At 50.1% G+C, this 20,420-nt stretch overlaps 19 non-coding genes across 19 annotated transcripts; all 19 read right to left on the bottom strand.

Moving 5' to 3' along the window:
• Positions 1 to 559: 559 nt before the first annotated feature.
• TRNAL-CAG (transfer RNA leucine (anticodon CAG)) lies at positions 560 to 641 on the bottom strand. The gene has a single exon. It is a non-coding gene; the product is annotated as a tRNA-Leu (tRNA).
• Positions 642 to 1,123: 482 nt separating this feature from the next.
• TRNAL-CAG (transfer RNA leucine (anticodon CAG)) lies at positions 1,124 to 1,206 on the bottom strand. The gene has a single exon. It is a non-coding gene; the product is annotated as a tRNA-Leu (tRNA).
• A 1,553-nt stretch (positions 1,207 to 2,759) lies between these two features.
• TRNAL-CAG (transfer RNA leucine (anticodon CAG)) lies at positions 2,760 to 2,842 on the bottom strand. Its single transcript has one exon. It is a non-coding gene; the product is annotated as a tRNA-Leu (tRNA).
• Positions 2,843 to 3,862: 1,020 nt separating this feature from the next.
• TRNAL-CAG (transfer RNA leucine (anticodon CAG)) lies at positions 3,863 to 3,944 on the bottom strand. Its single transcript has one exon. It is a non-coding gene; the product is annotated as a tRNA-Leu (tRNA).
• Positions 3,945 to 4,426: 482 nt separating this feature from the next.
• On the bottom strand, positions 4,427 to 4,509 carry TRNAL-CAG (transfer RNA leucine (anticodon CAG)). Its single transcript has one exon. It is a non-coding gene; the product is annotated as a tRNA-Leu (tRNA).
• Positions 4,510 to 5,529: 1,020 nt separating this feature from the next.
• TRNAL-CAG (transfer RNA leucine (anticodon CAG)) lies at positions 5,530 to 5,611 on the bottom strand. Its single transcript has one exon. It is a non-coding gene; the product is annotated as a tRNA-Leu (tRNA).
• Positions 5,612 to 6,093: 482 nt separating this feature from the next.
• TRNAL-CAG (transfer RNA leucine (anticodon CAG)) lies at positions 6,094 to 6,175 on the bottom strand. Its single transcript has one exon. It is a non-coding gene; the product is annotated as a tRNA-Leu (tRNA).
• A 483-nt stretch (positions 6,176 to 6,658) lies between these two features.
• On the bottom strand, positions 6,659 to 6,741 carry TRNAL-CAG (transfer RNA leucine (anticodon CAG)). The gene has a single exon. It is a non-coding gene; the product is annotated as a tRNA-Leu (tRNA).
• A 1,020-nt stretch (positions 6,742 to 7,761) lies between these two features.
• On the bottom strand, positions 7,762 to 7,843 carry TRNAL-CAG (transfer RNA leucine (anticodon CAG)). The gene has a single exon. It is a non-coding gene; the product is annotated as a tRNA-Leu (tRNA).
• A 1,571-nt stretch (positions 7,844 to 9,414) lies between these two features.
• On the bottom strand, positions 9,415 to 9,496 carry TRNAL-CAG (transfer RNA leucine (anticodon CAG)). The gene has a single exon. It is a non-coding gene; the product is annotated as a tRNA-Leu (tRNA).
• Positions 9,497 to 11,074: 1,578 nt separating this feature from the next.
• On the bottom strand, positions 11,075 to 11,156 carry TRNAL-CAG (transfer RNA leucine (anticodon CAG)). The gene has a single exon. It is a non-coding gene; the product is annotated as a tRNA-Leu (tRNA).
• Positions 11,157 to 11,638: 482 nt separating this feature from the next.
• TRNAL-CAG (transfer RNA leucine (anticodon CAG)) lies at positions 11,639 to 11,721 on the bottom strand. Its single transcript has one exon. It is a non-coding gene; the product is annotated as a tRNA-Leu (tRNA).
• Positions 11,722 to 12,741: 1,020 nt separating this feature from the next.
• TRNAL-CAA (transfer RNA leucine (anticodon CAA)) lies at positions 12,742 to 12,824 on the bottom strand. The gene has a single exon. It is a non-coding gene; the product is annotated as a tRNA-Leu (tRNA).
• Positions 12,825 to 14,367: 1,543 nt separating this feature from the next.
• Positions 14,368 to 14,449, bottom strand: TRNAL-CAG (transfer RNA leucine (anticodon CAG)). The gene has a single exon. It is a non-coding gene; the product is annotated as a tRNA-Leu (tRNA).
• Positions 14,450 to 14,931: 482 nt separating this feature from the next.
• TRNAL-CAG (transfer RNA leucine (anticodon CAG)) lies at positions 14,932 to 15,014 on the bottom strand. Its single transcript has one exon. It is a non-coding gene; the product is annotated as a tRNA-Leu (tRNA).
• A 2,680-nt stretch (positions 15,015 to 17,694) lies between these two features.
• On the bottom strand, positions 17,695 to 17,776 carry TRNAL-CAG (transfer RNA leucine (anticodon CAG)). The gene has a single exon. It is a non-coding gene; the product is annotated as a tRNA-Leu (tRNA).
• Positions 17,777 to 18,258: 482 nt separating this feature from the next.
• On the bottom strand, positions 18,259 to 18,341 carry TRNAL-CAG (transfer RNA leucine (anticodon CAG)). The gene has a single exon. It is a non-coding gene; the product is annotated as a tRNA-Leu (tRNA).
• A 1,020-nt stretch (positions 18,342 to 19,361) lies between these two features.
• Positions 19,362 to 19,443, bottom strand: TRNAL-CAG (transfer RNA leucine (anticodon CAG)). Its single transcript has one exon. It is a non-coding gene; the product is annotated as a tRNA-Leu (tRNA).
• Positions 19,444 to 19,925: 482 nt separating this feature from the next.
• On the bottom strand, positions 19,926 to 20,008 carry TRNAL-CAG (transfer RNA leucine (anticodon CAG)). Its single transcript has one exon. It is a non-coding gene; the product is annotated as a tRNA-Leu (tRNA).
• Between the last annotated feature and the right edge of the window lie 412 nt (positions 20,009 to 20,420).

The raw sequence follows: 20,420 nt of genomic DNA, 5'->3' as shown, positions 1-20,420 counted from the left end.
TCCTGCACAGGACTCACTCTAAATGACAGGGCTAAAGAGTTCTGCCAGCAAAGCCTATATACAATGGCCGTTCGTGGCCGTTTGGGCAGGCAGGTGGTTGGTTGGGCAGAGGGCGAGGAGGAAGAACTGTGTTCACTCCTCTGCCTGCCTTTTTACCTCTCGCTTCCCCCCACTCACTCCTCCATCTGCCTCCCACTATGTCACACTAACTTTCCTCCTGACCTCCATTTCAAATAGGTCACTTCATTCCAACTAGGCCCAGTGAAAAGGACAAGACGTTGGGTTCTTTATGCATTTTTTCCAAAGACAAAATGCCGCGCTGCGCCCATTTGCAAGTCCACAAAGCTAGCACAGTCCTAAGACGGTTTTTCATTTAAGCACTGTAGTACACCTGCCAAAAGAGCAGTGAAGCATTCCAGGACGAACTGCAGACCTAGCTGGAGGACGGGAGTGTTTGGAGCAAGCTCCAACTCCATCTCCCTGTTTCAGAAATCCGTGGCCGGCAGTTATAGGAAGCGTGGAATGCAATCACATGAAAAGTAAAAACCCATTTCTGGCATGTCAGAAGTGAGATTCGAACCCACGCCTCCAGAGGAGACTGCGACCTGAACCAGTGCCTTAGACCACTCGGCCATCCTGACTCTGCCTTAGGTGCTTGCCTGAATCGGCTTAGAGGCTATGTTGGCAAGTCTTTGACCACACTTAAATCCTCTTGGATTTCCTAAAATGTCTCCACAGTCTGCCAGGAATATAATCTCGCGCATCCCACCCACCCCTCCTAACCCACCACCCTCCCCATCCATTTTAAAAATGTCACTTCATTCCCACTAGGCCCAGTTAAAAGGACAACACATTGGGTTCTTTATGCATTTTTTCCAAAGGCAAAATGTCGCGGTGCGCCCGTTTGCATGTCCACAAGGCCGGCCCAGTCCAAAGATGGTTTTTCACTGGAGTTCACTTTCCCAAAAAAGAAGCGAGGAAATACAGGAAGCACTGGAAATCAACCATGAGGCCTGCAGTGCGTGCTCCAACTCCATCTCCCTGTTCCAGAAAGCCTTGGCCAGCAGTTATAGGACGCCTGGAATGTTACAATCAAATGAAAAGAAAAATTCGGTTACAGATATGTCAGAAGTGGGATTCGAACCCACGCCTCCAGAGGAGACTGCGACCTGAACGCAGCGCCTTAGACCACTCGGCCATCCTAACTCTGCCATTTGCACCCCTCAGATGCGGCTTAGAGGCAATGTTGGAAAGTCTCAAAGACCACCCGCCTAAAATCATCACCTATTGCATTAAAGTCTCCCAATTCCTCCCAAAAGAATAATCACAGGCAGGGCAGCACTCATACAACGACTACTGGCACAGACGTGCAGGGTTCAATCCCTATGTACAGCAGCTACTTGTCACAAGCACACATGAGTCTTTCATGTTTCTGCAGAACGGTGCTGCCTGCCACCTGTTAACAGACACAAGCAACTACACCTCAGGAAATAGGAAGGCAGGAGGCGGGCTGGTTTATGCAAATAAAAGCATGCACTGTGTCCAACCCTTCAGGAGGTTCAGGCAGTGTGCTATAGCCTTCTTGGTCACAAGAGGTTGGGCGCTAGTCCCGGGGAGCCTGTTTAGGCTGAAAGGACTGTGTATGGGCCGGCCTGATCTCCCTGTACTCCTGCACAGGACTCACTCTAAATGACAGGGCTAAAGAGTTTGCCAGCAAAGCCTATATACAATGGCCGTTCGTGGCCGTTTGGGCAGGCAGGTGGTTGGTTGGGCAGAGGGCGAGGAGGAAGAACTGTGTTCACTCCTCTGCCTGCCTTTTTACCTCTCGCTTCCCCCCACTCACTCCTCCATCTGCCTCCCACTATGTCACACTAACTTTCCTCCTGACCTCCATTTCAAATAGGTCACTTCATTCCAACTAGGCCCAGTGAAAAGGACAAGACGTTGGGTTCTTTATGCATTTTTTCCAAAGACAAAATGCCGCGCTGCGCCCATTTGCAAGTCCACAAAGCTAGCACAGTCCTAAGACGGTTTTTCATTTAAGCACTGTAGTACACCTGCCAAAAGGGCAGTGAAGCATTCCAGGACGAACTGCAGACCGGGAGTGTGTGGAGCAAGCTCCAACTCCATCTCCCTGTTCCAGAAGTCCGTGGCCGGCAGTTATAGGAAGCGTGGAATGCAATCACATGAAAAGTAAAAACCCGTTTCAGGCATGTCAGAAGTGGGATTCGAACCCAGACCTGAACGCAGCACCTTAGACCACTCGGCCATCCTGACTCTGCCTTAGGCGCTTGCCTGAATCGGCTTAGAGGCTATGTTGGCAAGTCTTTGACCACACTTAAATCCTCTTGGATTTCCTAAAATGTCTCCACAGTCTGCCAGGAATATACTCTCGCGCATCCCACCCACCCCTCCTAACCCACCACCCTCCCCATCCATTTTAAAAATGTCACTTCATTCCCACTAGGCACAGTTAAAAGGACAACACATTGGGTTCTTTATGCATTTTTTCCAAAGGCAAAATGTCGCGGTGCGCCCGTTTGCATGTCCACAAGGCCGGCCCAGTCCAAAGATGGTTTTTCACTGGAGTTCACTTTCCCAAAAAAGAAGCGAGGAAATACAGGAAGCACTGGAAATCAACCATGAGGCCTGCAGTGCGTGCTCCAACTCCATCTCCCTGTTCCAGAAAGCCTTGGCCAGCAGTTATAGGACGCCTGGAATGTTACAATCAAATGAAAAGAAAAATTCTGTTACAGACATGTCAGAAGTGGGATTCGAACCCACGCCTCCAGAGGAGACTGCGACCTGAACGCAGCGCCTTAGACCACTCGGCCATCCTGACTCTGCCATTTGCACCCCTCAGATGCGGCTTAGAGGCAATGTTGGAAAGTCTCAAAGACCACCCGCCTAAAATCCTCTCCTATTGCATTAAAGTCTCCCAATTCCTCCCAAAAGAATAATCACAGGCAGGGCAGCACTCATACAACGACTACTGGCACAGACGTGCAGGGTTCAATCCCTATGTACAGCAGCTACTTGTCACAAGCACACATGAGTCTTTCATGTTTCTGCAGAACGGTGCTGCCTGCCACCTGTTAACAGACACAAGCAACTACACCTCAGGAAATAGGAAGGCAGGAGGCGGGCTGGTTAATGCAAATAAAAGCATGCACTGTGTCCAACCCTTCAGGAGGTTCAGGCAGTGTGCTAGAGCCTTCTTGGTCACAAGAGGTTGGGCACTAGTCCAGGGGAGCCTGTTTAGGCTGAAAGGACTGTGTATGGGCCGGCCTGATCTTCCTGTACTCCTGCACAGGACTCACTCTAAATGACAGGGCTAAAGAGTTCTGCCAGCAAAGCCTATATACAATGGCCGTTCGTGGCCGTTTGGGCAGGCAGGTGGTTGGTTGGGCAGAGGGCGAGGAGGAAGAACTGTGTTCACTCCTCTGCCTGCCTTTTTACCTCTCGCTTCCCCCCACTCACTCCTCCATCTGCCTCCCACTATGTCACACTAACTTTCCTCCTGACCTCCATTTCAAATAGGTCACTTCATTCCAACTAGGCCCAGTGAAAAGGACAAGACGTTGGGTTCTTTATGCATTTTTTCCAAAGACAAAATGCCGCGCTGCGCCCATTTGCAAGTCCACAAAGCTAGCACAGTCCTAAGACGGTTTTTCATTTAAGCACTGTAGTACACCTACCAAAAGAGCAGTGAAGCATTCCAGGACGAACTGCAGACCTAGCTGGAGGACGGGAGTGTTTGGAGCAAGCTCCAACTCCATCTCCCTGTTTCAGAAATCCGTGGCCGGCAGTTATAGGAAGCGTGGAATGCAATCACATGAAAATTAAAAACCCATTTCTGGCATGTCAGAAGTGGGATTCGAACCCACGCCTCCAGAGGAGACTGCGACCTGAACCAGTGCCTTAGACCACTCGGCCATCCTGACTCTGCCTTAGGTGCTTGCCTGAATCGGCTTAGAGGCTATGTTGGCAAGTCTTTGACCACACTTAAATCCTCTTGGATTTCCTAAAATGTCTCCACAGTCTGCCAGGAATATAATCTCGCGCATCCCACCCACCCCTCCTAACCCACCACCCTCCCCATCCATTTTAAAAATGTCACTTCATTCCCACTAGGCCCAGTTAAAAGGACAACACATTGGGTTCTTTATGCATTTTTTCCAAAGGCAAAATGTCGCGGTGCGCCCGTTTGCATGTCCACAAGGCCGGCCCAGTCCAAAGATGGTTTTTCACTGGAGTTCACTTTCCCAAAAAAGAAGCGAGGAAATACAGGAAGCACTGGAAATCAACCATGCGGCCTGCAGTGCGTGCTCCAACTCCATCTCCCTGTTCCAGAAAGCCTTGGCCAGCAGTTATAGGACGCCTGGAATGTTACAATCAAATGAAAAGAAAAATTCGGTTACAGATATGTCAGAAGTGGGATTCGAACCCACGCCTCCAGAGGAGACTGCGACCTGAACGCAGCGCCTTAGACCACTCGGCCATCCTGACTCTGCCATTTGCACCCCTCAGATGCGGCTTAGAGGCAATGTTGGAAAGTCTCAAAGACCACCCGCCTAAAATCATCACTTATTGCATTAAAGTCTCCCAATTCCTCCCAAAAGAATAATCACAGGCAGGGCAGCACTCATACAACGACTACTGGCACAGACGTGCAGGGTTCAATCCCTATGTACAGCAGCTACTTGTCACAAGCACACATGAGTCTTTCATGTTTCTGCAGAACGGTGCTGCCTGCCACCTGTTAACAGACACAAGCAACTACACCTCAGGAAATAGGAAGGCAGGAGGCGGGCTGGTTTATGCAAATAAAAGCATGCACTGTGTCCAACCCTTCAGGAGGTTCAGGCAGTGTGCTATAGCCTTCTTGGTCACAAGAGGTTGGGCACTAGTCCCGGGGAGCCTGTTTAGGCTGAAAGGACTGTGTATGGGCCGGCCTGATCTCCCTGTACTCCTGCACAGGACTCACTCTAAATGACAGGGCTAAAGAGTTCTGCCAGCAAAGCCTATATACAATGGCGGTTCGTGGCCGTTGGGGCAGGCAGGTGGTTGGTTGGGCAGAGGGCGAGGAGGAAGAACTGTGTTCACTCCTATGCCTGCCTTTTTACCTCTCGCTTCCCCCCACTCACTCCTCCTTCTGCCTCCCACTATGTCACACTAACTTTCCTCCTGACCTCCATTTCAAATAGGTCACTTCATTCCAACTAGGCCCAGTGAAAAGGACAAGACGTTGGGTTCTTTATGCATTTTTTCCAAAGACAAAATGCCGCGCTGCGCCCATTTGCAAGTCCACAAAGCTAGCACAGTCCTAAGACGGTTTTTCATTTAAGCACTGTAGTACACCTGCCAAAAGGGCAGTGAAGCATTCCAGGACGAACTGCAGACCTAGCTGGAGGACGGGAGTGTGTGGAGCAAGCTCCAACTCCATCTCCCTGTTCCAGAAATCCATGGCCGGCAGTTATAGGAAGCGTGGAATGCAATCACATGAAAAGTAAAAACCCATTTCAGGCATGTCAGAAGTGGGATTCGAACCCACGCCTCCAGAGGAGACTGCGATCTGAACCAGTGCCTTAGACCACTCGGCCATCCTGACTCTGCCTTAGGTGTTTGCCTGAATCGGCTTAGAGGCTATGTTGGCAAGTCTTTGACCACACTTAAATCCTCTTGGATTTCCTAAAATGTCTCCACAGTCTGCCAGGAATATACTCTCGCGCATCCCACCCACCCCTCCTAACCCACCACCCTCCCCATCCATTTTAAAAATGTCACTTCTTTCCCACTAGGCTCAGTTAAAAGGACAACACATTGGGTTCTTTATGCATTTTTTCCAAAGGCAAAATGTTGCGGTGCGCCCGTTTGCATGTCCACAAGGCCGGCCCAGTCCAAAGATGGTTTTTCACTGGAGTTCACTTTCCCAAAAAAGAAGCGAAGAAATACAGGAAGCACTGGAAATCAACCATGAGGCCTGCAGTGCGTGCTCCAACTCCATCTCCCTGTTCCAGAAAGCCTTGGCCAGCAGTTATAGGACGCCTGGAATGTTACAATCAAATGAAAAGAAAAATTCTGTTAAAGACATGTCAGAAGTGGGATTCGAACCCACGCCTCCAGAGGAGACTGCGACCTGAACCAGTGCTTTAGACCACTCGGCCATCCTGACTCTGCCTTAGGCGCTCGCCTGAATCGGCTTAGAGGCTATGTTGGCAAGTCTTTGACCACACTTAAATCCTCTTGGATTTCCTAAAATGTCTCCACAGTCTGCCAGGAATATACTCTCGCGCATCCCACCCACCCCTCCTAACCCACCACCCTCCCCATCCATTTTAAAAATGTCACTTCATTCCCACTAGGCCCAGTTAAAAGGACAACACATTGGGTTCTTTATGCATTTTTTTCCAAAGGCAAAATGTCGCGGTGCGCCCGTTTGCATGTCCACAAGGCCGGCCCAGTCCAAAGATGGTTTTTCACTGGAGTTCACTTTCCCAAAAAAGAAGCGAGGAAATACAGGAAGCACTGGAAATCAACCATGAGGCCTGCAGTGCGTGCTCCAACTCCATCTCCCTGTTCCAGAAAGCCTTGGCCAGCAGTTATAGGACGCCTGGAATGTTACAATCAAATGAAAAGAAAAATTCTGTTACAGACATGTCAGAAGTGGGATTCGAACCCACACCTCCAGAGGAGACTGCGACCTGAACGCAGCGCCTTAGACCACTCGGCCATCCTGACTCTGCCATTTGCACCCCTCAGATGCGGCTTAGAGGCAATGTTGGAAAGTCTCAAAGACCACCCGCCTAAAATCCTCTCCTATTGCATTAAAGTCTCCCAATTCCTCCCAAAAGAATAATCACAGGCAGGGCAGCACTCATACAACGACTACTGGCACAGACGTGCAGGGTTCAATCCCTATGTACAGCAGCTACTTGTCACAAGCACACATGAGTCTTTCATGTTTCTGCAGAACGGTGCTGCCTGCCACCTGTTAACAGACACAAGCAACTACACCTCAGGAAATAGGAAGGCAGGAGGCGGGCTGGTTTATGCAAATAAAAGCACGCACTGTGTCCAACCCTTCAGGAGGTTCAGACAGTGTGCTAGAGCCTTCTTGGTCACAAGAGGTTGGGCACTAGTCCCGGGGAGCCTGTTTAGGCTGAAAGGACTGTGTATGGGCCGGCCTGATCTCCCTGTACTCCTGCACAGGACTCACTCTAAATGACAGGGCTAAAGAGTTCTGCCAGCAAAGCCTATATACAATGGCCGTTCGTGGCCGTTTGGGCAGGCAGGTGGTTGGTTGGGCAGAGGGCGAGGAGGAAGAACTGTGTTCACTCCTCTGCCTGCCTTTTTACCTCTCGCTTCCCCCCACTCACTCCTCCATCTGCCTCCCACTATGTCACACTAACTTTCCTCCTGACCTCCATTTCAAATAGGTCACTTCACTCCAACTAGGCCCAGTGAAAAGGACAAGACGTTGGGTTCTTTATGCATTTTTTCCAAAGACAAAATGCTGCGCTGCGCCCATTTGCAAGTCCACAAAGCTAGCACAGTCCTAAGACGGTTTTTCATTTAAGCACTATAGTACACCTGCCAAAAGGGCAGTGAAGCATTCCAGGACGAACTGCAGACCTAGCTGGAGGACGGGAGTGTGTGGAGCAAGCTCCAACTCCATCTCCCTGTTCCAGACATCCATGGCCTGCAGTTATAGGTAGCGTGGAATGCAATCACATGAAAAGTAAAAACCCATTTCAGGCATGTCAGAAGTGGGATTCGAACCCACGCCTCCAGAGGAGACTGCGATCTGAACCAGTGCCTTAGACCACTCGGCCATCCTGACTCTGCCTTAGTTGCTTGCTTGAATCGGCTTAGAGGCTATGTTGGCAAGTCTTTGACCACACTTAAATCCTCTTGGATTTCCTAAAATGTCTCCACAGTCTGCCAGGAATATACTCTCGCGCATCCCACCCACCCCTCCTAACCCACCACCCTCCCCATCCATTTTAAAAATGTCACTTCATTCCCACTAGGCCCAGTTAAAAGGACAACACATTGGGTTCTTTATGCATTTTTTCCAAAGGCAAAATGTCGCGGTGCGCCCGTTTGCATGTCCACAAGTCCGGCCCAGTCCAAAGATGGTTTTTCACTGGAGTTCACTTTCCCAAAAAAGAAGCGAGGAAATACAGGAAGCACTGGAAATCAACCATGAGGCCTGCAGTGCGTGCTCCAACTCCATCTCCCTGTTCCAGAAAGCCTTGGCCAGCAGTTATAGGATGCCTGGAATGTTACAATCAAATGAAAAGAAAAATTCTGTTACAGACATGTCAGAAGTGGGATTCGAACCCACGCCTCCAGAGGAGACTGTGCCTTAGACCACTCGGCCATCCTGACTCTGCCATTTGCACCCCTCAGATGCGGCTTAGAGGCAATGTTGGAAAGTCTCAAAGACCACCCGCCTAAAATCATCACCTATTGCATTAAAGTCTCCCAATTCCTCCCAAAAGAATAATCACAGGCAGGGCAGCACTCATACAACGACTACTGGCACAGACGTGCAGGGTTCAATCCCTATGTACAGCAGCTACTTGTCACAAGCACACATGAGTCTTTCATGTTTCTGCAGAACGGTGCTGCCTACCACCTGTTAACAGACACAAGCAACTACACCTCAGGAAATAGGAAGGCAGGAGGCGGGCTGGTTTATGCAAATAAAAGCATGCACTGTGTCCAACCCTTCAGGAGGTTCAGGCAGTGTGCTATAGCCTTCTTGGTCACAAGAGGTTGGGCACTAGTCCCGGGGAGCCTGTTTAGGCTGAAAGGACTGTGTATGGGCCGGCCTGATCTCCCTGTACTCCTGCACAGGACTCACTCTAAATGACAGGGCTAAAGAGTTCTGCCAGCAAAGCCTATATACAATGGCCGTTCGTGGCCGTTGGGGCAGGCAGGTGGTTGGTTGGGCAGAGGGCGAGGAGGAAGAACTGTGTTCACTCCTCTGCCTGCCTTTTTACCTCTCGCTTCCCCCCACTCACTCCTCCTTCTGCCTCCCAATATGTCACACTAACTTTCCTCCTGACCTCCATTTCAAATAGGTCACTTCATTCCAACTAGGCCCAGTGAAAAGGACAAGACGTTGGGTTCTTTGTGCATTTTTTCCAAAGACAAAATGCCGCGCTGCGCCCATTTGCAAGTCCACAAAGCTAGCACAGTCCTAAAACGGTTTTTCATTTAAGCACTGTAGTACACCTGCCAAAAGGGCAGTGAAGCATTCCAGGACGAACTGCAGACCTAGCTGGAGGACGGGAGTGTGTGGAGCAAGCTCCAACTCCATCTCCCTGTTCCAGAAATCCATGGCCGGCAGTTATAGGAAGCGTGGAATGCAATCACATGAAAAGTAAAAACCCATTTCAGGCATGTCAGAAGTGGGATTCGAACCCACGTCTCCAGAGGAGACTGCGATCTGAACCAGTGCCTTAGACCACTCGGCCATCCTGACTCTGCCTTAGGTGCTTGCCTGAATCGGCTTAGAGGCTATGTTGGCAAGTCTTTGACCACACTTAAATCCTCTTGGATTTCCTAAAATGTCTCCACAGTCTGCCAGGAATATACTCTCGCGCATCCCACCCACCCCTCCTAACCCACCACCCTCCCCATCCATTTTAAAAATGTCACTTCATTCCCACTAGGCCCAGTTAAAAGGACAACACATTGGGTTCTTTATGCATTTTTTCCAAAGGCAAAATGTTGCGGTGCGCCCGTTTGCATGTCCACAAGGCCGGCCCAGTCCAAAGATGGTTTTTCACTGGAGTTCACTTTCCCAAAAAAGAAGCAAAGAAATACAGGAAGCACTGGAAATCAACCATGAGGCCTGCAGTGCGTGCTCCAACTCCATCTCCCTGTTCCAGAAAGCCTTGGCCAGCAGTTATAGGACGCCTGGAATGTTACAATCAAATGAAAAGAAAAATTCTGTTACAGACATTTCAGAAGTGGGGGAAGTGGGATTCGAACCCACGCCTCCAGAGGAGACTGCCTTAGACCACTCGGCCATCCTGACTCTGCCATTTGCCCCCCTCAGATGCGGCTTAGAGGCAATGTTGGAAAGTCTCAAAGACCACCCGCCTAAAATCCTCTCCTAATACATTAAAGTCTCCCAATTGCTCCCAAAAGAATAATCACAGGCAGGGCAGCACTCATACAACGACTACTGGCACAGACGTGCAGGGTTCAATCCCTATGTACAGCAGCTACTTGTCACAAGCACACATGAGTCTTTCATGTTTCTGCAGAACGGTGCTGCCTGCCACCTGTTAACAGACACAAGCAACTACACCTCAGGAAATAGGAAGGCAGGAGGCGGGCTGGTTTATGCAAATAAAAGCATGCACTGTGTCCAACCCTTCAGGAGGTTCAGGCAGTGTGCTAGAGCCTTCTTGGTCACAAGAGGTTGGGCACTAGTCCAGGGGAGCCTGTTTAGGCTGAAAGGACTGTGTATGGGCCGGCCTGATCTTCCTGTACTCCTGCACAGGACTCACTCTAAATGACAGGGCTAAAGAGTTCTGCCAGCAAAGCCTATATACAATGGCCGTTCGTGGCCGTTTGGGCAGGCAGGTGGTTGGTTGGGCAGAGGGCGAGGAGGAAGAACTGTGTTCACTCCTCTGCCTGCCTTTTTACCTCTCGCTTCCCCCCACTCACTCCTCCATCTGCCTCCCACTATGTCACACTAACTTTCCTCCTGACCTCCATTTCAAATAGGTCACTTCATTCCAACTAGGCCCAGTGAAAAGGACAAGACGTTGGGTTCTTTATGCATTTTTTCCAAAGACAAAATGCCGCGCTGCGCCCATTTGCAAGTCCACAAAGCTAGCACAGTCCTAAGACGGTTTTTCATTTAAGCACTGTAGTACACCTGCCAAAAGAGCAGTGAAGCATTCCAGGACGAACTGCAGACCTAGCTGGAGGACGGGAGTGTTTGGAGCAAGCTCCAACTCCATCTCCCTGTTTCAGAAATCCGTGGCCGGCAGTTATAGGAAGCGTGGAATGCAATCACATGAAAAGTAAAAACCCATTTCTGGCATGTCAGAAGTGAGATTCGAACCCACGCCTCCAGAGGAGACTGCGACCTGAACCAGTGCCTTAGACCACTCGGCCATCCTGACTCTGCCTTAGGTGCTTGCCTGAATCGGCTTAGAGGCTATGTTGGCAAGTCTTTGACCACACTTAAATCCTCTTGGATTTCCTAAAATGTCTCCACAGTCTGCCAGGAATATAATCTCGCGCATCCCACCCACCCCTCCTAACCCACCACCCTCCCCATCCATTTTAAAAATGTCACTTCATTCCCACTAGGCCCAGTTAAAAGGACAACACATTGGGTTCTTTATGCATTTTTTCCAAAGGCAAAATGTCGCGGTGCGCCCGTTTGCATGTCCACAAGGCCGGCCCAGTCCAAAGATGGTTTTTCACTGGAGTTCACTTTCCCAAAAAAGAAGCGAGGAAATACAGGAAGCACTGGAAATCAACCATGAGGCCTGCAGTGCGTGCTCCAACTCCATCTCCCTGTTCCAGAAAGCCTTGGCCAGCAGTTATAGGACGCCTGGAATGTTACAATCAAATGAAAAGAAAAATTCGGTTACAGATATGTCAGAAGTGGGATTCGAACCCACGCCTCCAGAGGAGACTGCGACCTGAACGCAGCGCCTTAGACCACTCGGCCATCCTAACTCTGCCATTTGCACCCCTCAGATGCGGCTTAGAGGCAATGTTGGAAAGTCTCAAAGACCACCCGCCTAAAATCATCACCTATTGCATTAAAGTCTCCCAATTCCTCCCAAAAGAATAATCACAGGCAGGGCAGCACTCATACAACGACTACTGGCACAGACGTGCAGGGTTCAATCCCTATGTACAGCAGCTACTTGTCACAAGCACACATGAGTCTTTCATGTTTCTGCAGAACGGTGCTGCCTGCCACCTGTTAACAGACACAAGCAACTACACCTCAGGAAATAGGAAGGCAGGAGGCGGGCTGGTTTATGCAAATAAAAGCATGCACTGTGTCCAACCCTTCAGGAGGTTCAGGCAGTGTGCTATAGCCTTCTTGGTCACAAGAGGTTGGGCGCTAGTCCCGGGGAGCCTGTTTAGGCTGAAAGGACTGTGTATGGGCCGGCCTGATCTCCCTGTACTCCTGCACAGGACTCACTCTAAATGACAGGGCTAAAGAGTTCTGCCAGCAAAGCCTATATACAATGGCCGTTCGTGGCCGTTTGGGCAGGCAGGTGGTTGGTTGGGCAGAGGGCGAGGAGGAAGAACTGTGTTCACTCCTCTGCCTGCCTTTTTACCTCTCGCTTCCCCCCACTCACTCCTCCATCTGCCTCCCACTATGTCACACTAACTTTCCTCCTGACCTCCATTTCAAATAGGTCACTTCATTCCAACTAGGCCCAGTGAAAAGGACAAGACGTTGGGTTCTTTATGCATTTTTTCCAAAGACAAAATGCCGCGCTGCGCCCATTTGCAAGTCCACAAAGCTAGCACAGTCCTAAGACGGTTTTTCATTTAAGCACTGTAGTACACCTGCCAAAAGGGCAGTGAAGCATTCCAGGACGAACTGCAGACCTAGCTGGAGGACGGGAGTGTGTGGAGCAAGCTCCAACTCCATCTCCCTGTTCCAGAAGTCTGTGGCCGGCAGTTATAGGAAGCGTGGAATGCAATCACATGAAAAGTAAAAACCCGTTTCAGGCATGTCAGAAGTGGGATTCGAACCCACGCCTCCAGAGGAGACTGCGACTTGAACGCAGCGCCTTAGACCACTCGGCCATCCTGACTCTGCCTTAGGCGCTCGCCTGAATCTGCTTAGAGGCTATGTTGGCAAGTCTTTGACCACACTTAAATCCTCTTGGATTTCCTAAAATGTCTCCACAGTCTGCCAGGAATATACTCTCGCGCATCCCACCCACCACCCTCCCCATCCATTTTAAAAATGTCACTTCATTCCCACTAGGCCCAGTTAAAAGGACAACACATTGGGTTCTTTATGCATTTTTTCCAAAGGCAAAATGTCGCGGTGCGCCCGTTTGCATGTCCACAAGGCCGGCCCAGTCCAAAGATGGTTTTTCACTGGAGTTCACTTTCCCAAAAAAGAAGCGAGGAAATACAGGAAGCACTGGAAATCAACCATGAGGCCTGCAGTGCGTGCTCCAACTCCATCTCCCTGTTCCAGAAAGCCTTGGCCAGCAGTTATAGGACGCCTGGAATGTTACAATCAAATGAAAAGAAAAATTCTGTTACAGACATGTCAGAAGTGGGATTCCCTGAACGCAGCGCCTTAGACCACTCGGCCATCCTGACTCTGCCATTTGCACCCCTCAGATGCGGCTTAGAGGCAATGTTGGAAAGCCTCAAAGACCACCCGCCTGAAATCCTCTCCTATTGCATTAAAGTCTCCCAATTCCTCCCAAAAGAATAATCACAGGCAGGGCAGCACTCATACAACGACTACTGGCACAGACGTGCAGGGTTCAATCCCTATGTACAGCAGCTACTTGTCACAAGCACACATGAGTCTTTCATGTTTCTGCAGAACGGTGCTGCCTGCCACCTGTTAACAGACACAAGCAACTACACCTCAGGAAATAGGAAGGCAGGAGGCGGGCTGGTTTATGCAAATAAAAGCATGCACTGTGTCCAACCCTTCAGGAGGTTCAGGCAGTGTGCTAGAGCCTTCTTGGTCACAAGAGGTTGGGCACTAGTCCCGGGGAGCCTGTTTAGGCTGAAAGGACTGTGTATGGGCCGGCCTGATATCCCTGTACTCCTGCACAGGACTCACTCTAAATGACAGGGCTAAAGAGTTCTGCCAGCAAAGCCTATATACAATGGCCGTTCGGGGCCGTTTGGGCAGACAGGAGGTTGGTTGGGCAGAGGGCGAGGAGGAAGAACTGTGTTCACTCCTCTGCCTGCCTTTTTACCTCTCGCTTCCCCCCACTCACTCCTCCATCTGCCTCCCACTATGTCACACTAACTTTCCTCCTGACCTCCATTTCAAATAGGTCACTTCATTCCAACTAGGCCCAGTGAAAAGGACAAGACGTTGGGTTCTTTATGCATTTTTTCCAAAGACAAAATGCCGCGCTGCGCCCATTTGCAAGTCCACAAAGCTAGCACAGTCCTAAGACGGTTTTTCATTTAAGCACTGTAGTACACCTGCCAAAAGGGCAGTGAAGCATTCCAGGACGAACTGCAGACCTAGCTGGAGGACGGGAGTGTGTGGAGCAAGCTCCAACTCCATCTCCCTGTTCCAGAAATCCATGGCCTGCAGTTATAGGAAGCGTGGAATGCAATCACATGAAAAGTAAAAACCCATTTCAGGCATGTCAGAAGTGGGATTCGAACCCACGCCTCCAGAGGAGACTGCGATCTGAACCAGTGCCTTAGACCACTCGGCCATCCTGACTTTGCCTTAGGTGCTTGCTTGAATCGGCTTAGAGGCTATGTTGGCAAGTCTTTGACCACACTTAAATCCTCTTGGATTTCCTAAAATGTCTCCACAGTCTGCCAGGAATATACACTCGCGCATCCCACCCACCCCTCCTAACCCACCACCCTCCCCATCCATTTTAAAAATGTCACTTCATTCCCACTAGGCCCAGTTAAAAGGACAACACATTGGGTTCTTTATGCATTTTTTCCAAAGGCAAAATGTCGCGGTGCGCCCGTTTGCATGTCCACAAGGCCGGCCCAGTCCAAAGATGGTTTTTCACTGGAGTTCACTTTCCCAAAAAAGAAGCGAGGAAATACAGGAAGCACTGGAAATCAACCATGAGGCCTGCAGTGCGTGCTCCAACTCCATCTCCCTGTTCCAGAAAGCCTTGGCCAGCAGTTATAGGATGCCTGGAATGTTACAATCAAATGAAAAGAAAAATTCTGTTACAGACATGTCAGAAGTGGGATTCGAACCCACGCCTCCAGAGAAGACTGCGACCTGAACGCAGCGCCTTAGACCACTCGGCCATCCTGACTCTGCCATTTGCACCCCTCAGATGCGGCTTAGAGGCAATGTTGGAAAGTCTCAAAGACCACCCGCCTAAAATCATCACCTATTGCATTAAAGTCTCCCAATTCCTCCCAAAAGAATAATCACAGGCAGGGCAGCACTCATACAACGACTACTGGCACAGACGTGCAGGGTTCAATCCCTATGTACAGCAGCTACTTGTCACAAGCACACATGAGTCTTTCATGTTTCTGCAGAACGGTGCTGCCTACCACCTGTTAACAGACACAAGCAACTACACCTCAGGAAATAGGAAGGCAGGAGGCAGGCTGGTTTATGCAAATAAAAGCATGCACTGTGTCCAACCCTTCAGGAGGTTCAGGCAGTGTGCTATAGCCTTCTTGGTCACAAGAGGTTGGGCACTAGTCCCGGGGAGCCTGTTTAGGCTGAAAGGACTGTGTCTCGGCCGGCCTGATCTCCCTGTACTCCTGCACAGGACTCACTCTAAATGACAGGGCTAAAGAGTTCTGCCAGCAAAGCCTATATACAATGGCCGTTCGTGGCCGTTGGGGCAGGCAGGTGGTTGGTTGGGCAGAGGGCGAGGAGGAAGAACTGTGTTCACTCCTCTGCCTGCCTTTTTACCTCTCGCTTCCCCCCACTCACTCCTCCTTCTGCCTCCCACTATGTCACACTAACTTTCCTCCTGACCTCCATTTCAAATAGGTCACTTCATTCCAACTAGGCCCAGTGAAAAGGACAAGACGTTGGGTTCTTTATGCATTTTTTCCAAAGACAAAATGCCGCGCTGCGCCCATTTGCAAGTCCACAAAGCTAGCACAGTCCTAAGACGGTTTTTCATTTAAGCACTGTAGTACACCTGCCAAAAGGGCAGTGAAGCATTCCAGGACGAACTGCAGACCTAGCTGGAGGACGGGAGTGTGTGGAGCAAGCTCCAACTCCATCTCCCTGTTCCAGAAATCCATGGCCGGCAGTTATAGGAAGCGTGGAATGCAATCACATGAAAAGTAAAAACCCATTTCAGGCATGTCCGAAGTGGGATTCGAACCCACGTCTCCAGAGGAGACTGCGATCTGAACCAGTGCCTTAGACCACTCGGCCATCCTGACTTTGCCTTAGGTGCTTGCTTGAATCGGCTTAGAGGCTATGTTGGCAAGTCTTTGACCACACTTAAATCCTCTTGGATTTCCTAAAATGTCTCCACAGTCTGCCAGGAATATACACTCGCGCATCCCACCCACCCCTCCTAACCCACCACCCTCCCCATCCATTTTAAAAATGTCACTTCATTCCCACTAGGCCCAGTTAAAAGGACAACACATTGGGTTCTTTATGCATTTTTTCCAAAGGCAAAATGTTGCGGTGCGCCCGTTTGCATGTCCACAAGGCCGGCCCAGTCCAAAGATGGTTTTTCACTGGAGTTCACTTTCCCAAAAAAGAAGCGAAGAAATACAGGAAGCACTGGAAATCAACCATGAGGCCTGCAGTGCGTGCTCCAACTCCATCTCCCTGTTCCAGAAAGCCTTGGCCAGCAGTTATAGGACGCCTGGAATGTTACAATCAAATGAAAAGAAAAATTCTGTTACAGACATTTCAGAAGTGGGGGAAGTGGGATTCTAACCCACGCCTCCAGAGGAGACTGCCTTAGACCACTCTGCCATCCTGACTCTGCCATTTGCCCCCCTCAGATGCGGCTTAGAGGCAATGTTGGAAAGTCTCAAAGACCACCCGCCTAAAATCCTCTCCTAATACATTAAAGTCTCCCAATTGCTCCCAAAAGAATAATCACAGGCAGGGCAGCACTCATACAACGACTACTGGCACAGACGTGCAGGGTTCAATCCCTATGTACAGCAGCTACTTGTCACAAGCACACATGAGTCTTTCATGTTTCTGCAGAACGGTGCTGCCTGCCACCTGTTAGCAGACACAAGCAACTACACCTCAGGAAATAGGAAGGCAGGAGGCGGGCTGGTTTATGCAAATAAAAGCATGCACTGTGTCCAACCCTTCAGGAGGTTCAGGCACTGTGCTAGAGCCTTCTTGGTCACAAGAGGTTGGGCACTAGTCCAGGGGAGCCTGTTTAGGCTGAAAGGACTGTGTATGGGCCGGCCTGATCTTCCTGTACTCCTGCACAGGACTCACTCTAAATGACAGGGCTAAAGAGTTCTGCCAGCAAAGCCTATATACAATGGCCGTTCGTGGCCGTTTGGGTAGGCAGGTGGTTGGTTGGGCAGAGGGCGAGGAGGAAGAACTGCGTTCACTCCTCTGCCTGCCTTTTTACCTCTCGCTTCCCCCCACTCACTCCTCCATCTGCCTCCCACTATGTCACACTAACTTTCCTCCTGACCTCCATTTCAAATAGGTCACTTCATTCCAACTAGGCCCAGTGAAAAGGACAAGACGTTGGGTTCTTTATGCATTTTTTCCAAAGACAAAATGCCGCGCTGCGCCCATTTGCAAGTCCACAAAGCTAGCACAGTCCTAAGACGGTTTTTCATTTAAGCACTGTAGTACACCTGCCAAAAGAGCAGTGAAGCATTCCAGGACGAACTGCAGACCTAGCTGGAGGACGGGAGTGTTTGGAGCAAGCTCCAACTCCATCTCCCTGTTTCAGAAATCCGTGGCCGGCAGTTATAGGAAGCGTGGAATGCAATCACATGAAAAGTAAAAACCCATTTCTGGCATGTCAGAAGTGGGATTCGAACCCACGCCTCCAGAGGAGACTGCGACCTGAACCAGTGCCTTAGACCACTCGGCCATCCTGACTCTGCCTTAGGTGCTTGCCTGAATCGGCTTAGAGGCTATGTTGGCAAGTCTTTGACCACACTTAAATCCTCTTGGATTTCCTAAAATGTCTCCACAGTCTGCCAGGAATATAATCTCGCGCATCCCACCCACCCCTCCTAACCCACCACCCTCCCCATCCATTTTAAAAATGTCACTTCATTCCCACTAGGCCCAGTTAAAAGGACAACACATTGGGTTCTTTATGCATTTTTTCCAAAGGCAAAATGTCGCGGTGCGCCCGTTTGCATGTCCACAAGGCCGGCCCAGTCCAAAGATGGTTTTTCACTGGAGTTCACTTTCCCAAAAAAGAAGCGAGGAAATACAGGAAGCACTAGAAATCAACCATGAGGCCTGCAGTGCGTGCTCCAACTCCATCTCCCTGTTCCAGAAAGCCTTGGCCAGCAGTTATAGGACGCCTGGAATGTTACAATCAAATGAAAAGAAAAATTCGGTTACAGATATGTCAGAAGTGGGATTCGAACCCACGCCTCCAGAGGAGACTGCGACCTGAACGCAGCGCCTTAGACCACTCGGCCATCCTGACTCTGCCATTTGCACCCCTCAGATGCGGCTTAGAGGCAATGTTGGAAAGTCTCAAAGACCACCCGCCTAAAATCATCACCTATTGCATTAAAGTCTCCCAATTCCTCCCAAAAGAATAATCACAGGCAGGGCAGCACTCATACAACGACTACTGGCACAGACGTGCAGGGTTCAATCCCTATGTACAGCAGCTACTTGTCACAAGCACACATGAGTCTTTCATGTTTCTGCAGAACGGTGCTGCCTGCCACCTGTTAACAGACACAAGCAACTACACCTCAGGAAATAGGAAGGCAGGAGGCGGGCTGGTTTATGCAAATAAAAGCATGCACTGTGTCCAACCCTTCAGGAGGTTCAGGCAGTGTGCTATAGCCTTCTTGGTCACAAGAGGTTGGGCACTAGTCCCGGGGAGCCTGTTTAGGCTGAAAGGACTGTGTATGGGCCGGCCTGATCTCCCTGTACTCCTGCACAGGACTCACTCTAAATGACAGGGCTAAAGAGTTCTGCCAGCAAAGCCTATATACAATGGCGGTTCGTGGCCGTTGGGGCAGGCAGGTGGTTGGTTGGGCAGAGGGCGAGGAGGAAGAACTGTGTTCACTCCTATGCCTGCCTTTTTACCTCTCGCTTCCCCCCACTCACTCCTCCTTCTGCCTCCCACTATGTCACACTAACTTTCCTCCTGACCTCCATTTCAAATAGGTCACTTCATTCCAACTAGGCCCAGTGAAAAGGACAAGACGTTGGGTTCTTTATGCATTTTTTCCAAAGACAAAATGCCGCGCTGCGCCCATTTGCAAGTCCACAAAGCTAGCACAGTCCTAAGACGGTTTTTCATTTAAGCACTGTAGTACACCTGCCAAAAGGGCAGTGAAGCATTCCAGGACGAACTGCAGACCTAGCTGGAGGACGGGAGTGTGTGGAGCAAGCTCCAACTCCATCTCCCTGTTCCAGAAATCCGTGGCCGGCAGTTATAGGAAGCGTGGAATGCAATCACATGAAAAGTAAAAACCCATTTCAGGCATGTCAGAAGTGGGACTCGAACCCACGCCTCCAGAGGAGACTGCGATCTGAACCAGTGCCTTAGACCACTCGGCCATCCTGACTCTGCCTTAGGTGTTTGCCTGAATCGGCTTAGAGGCTATGTTGGCAAGTCTTTGACCACACTTAAATCCTCTTGGATTTCCTAAAATGTCTCCACAGTCTGCCAGGAATATACTCTCGCGCATCCCACCCACCCCTCCTAACCCACCACCCTCCCCATCCATTTTAAAAATGTCACTTCATTCCCACTAGGCCCAGTTAAAAGGACAACACATTGGGTTCTTTATGCATTTTTTCCAAAGGCAAAATGTTGCGGTGCGCCCGTTTGCATGTCCACAAGGCCGGCCCAGTCCAAAGATGGTTTTTCACTGGAGTTCACTTTCCCAAAAAAGAAGCGAAGAAATACAGGAAGCACTGGAAATCAACCATGAGGCCTGCAGTGCGTGCTCCAACTCCATCCCCCTGTTCCAGAAAGCCTTGGCCAGCAGTTATAGGACGCCTGGAATGTTACAATCAAATGAAAAGAAAAATTCTGTTACAGACATGTCAGAAGTGGGATTCGAATCCACGCCTCCAGAGGAGACTGCGACCTGAACGCAGCTCCTTAGACCACTCGGCCATCCTGACTCTGCCATTTGCACCCTTCAGATGCGGCTTAGAGGCAATGTTGGAAAGTCTCAAAGACCACCCGCCTAAAATCCTCTCCTATTGCATTAAAGTCTCCCAATTCCTCCCAAAAGAATAATCACAGGCAGGGCAGCACTCATACAACGACTACTGGCACAGACGTGCAGGGTTCAATCCCTATGTACAGCAGCTACTTGTCACAAGCACACATGAGTCTTTCATGTTTCTGCAGAATGGTGCTGCCTGCCACCTGTTAACAGACACAAGCAACTACACCTCAGGAAAAAGGAAGGCAGGAGGCGGGCTGGTTTATGCAAATAAAAGCATGCACTGTGTCCAACCCTTCAGGAGGTTCAGGCAGTGTGCTAGAGCCTTCTTGGTCACAAGAGGTTGGGCACTAGTCCAGGGGAGC

The sequence above is a fragment of the Ambystoma mexicanum genome, chromosome 11 (genome assembly GCF_040938575.1).
Source record: "Ambystoma mexicanum isolate Mex_15411 chromosome 11, UKY_AmexF1_1, whole genome shotgun sequence".
Taxonomy (NCBI): domain Eukaryota; kingdom Metazoa; phylum Chordata; class Amphibia; order Caudata; family Ambystomatidae; genus Ambystoma; species Ambystoma mexicanum.
This window is presented reverse-complemented; position numbering and strand designations above follow the sequence as displayed.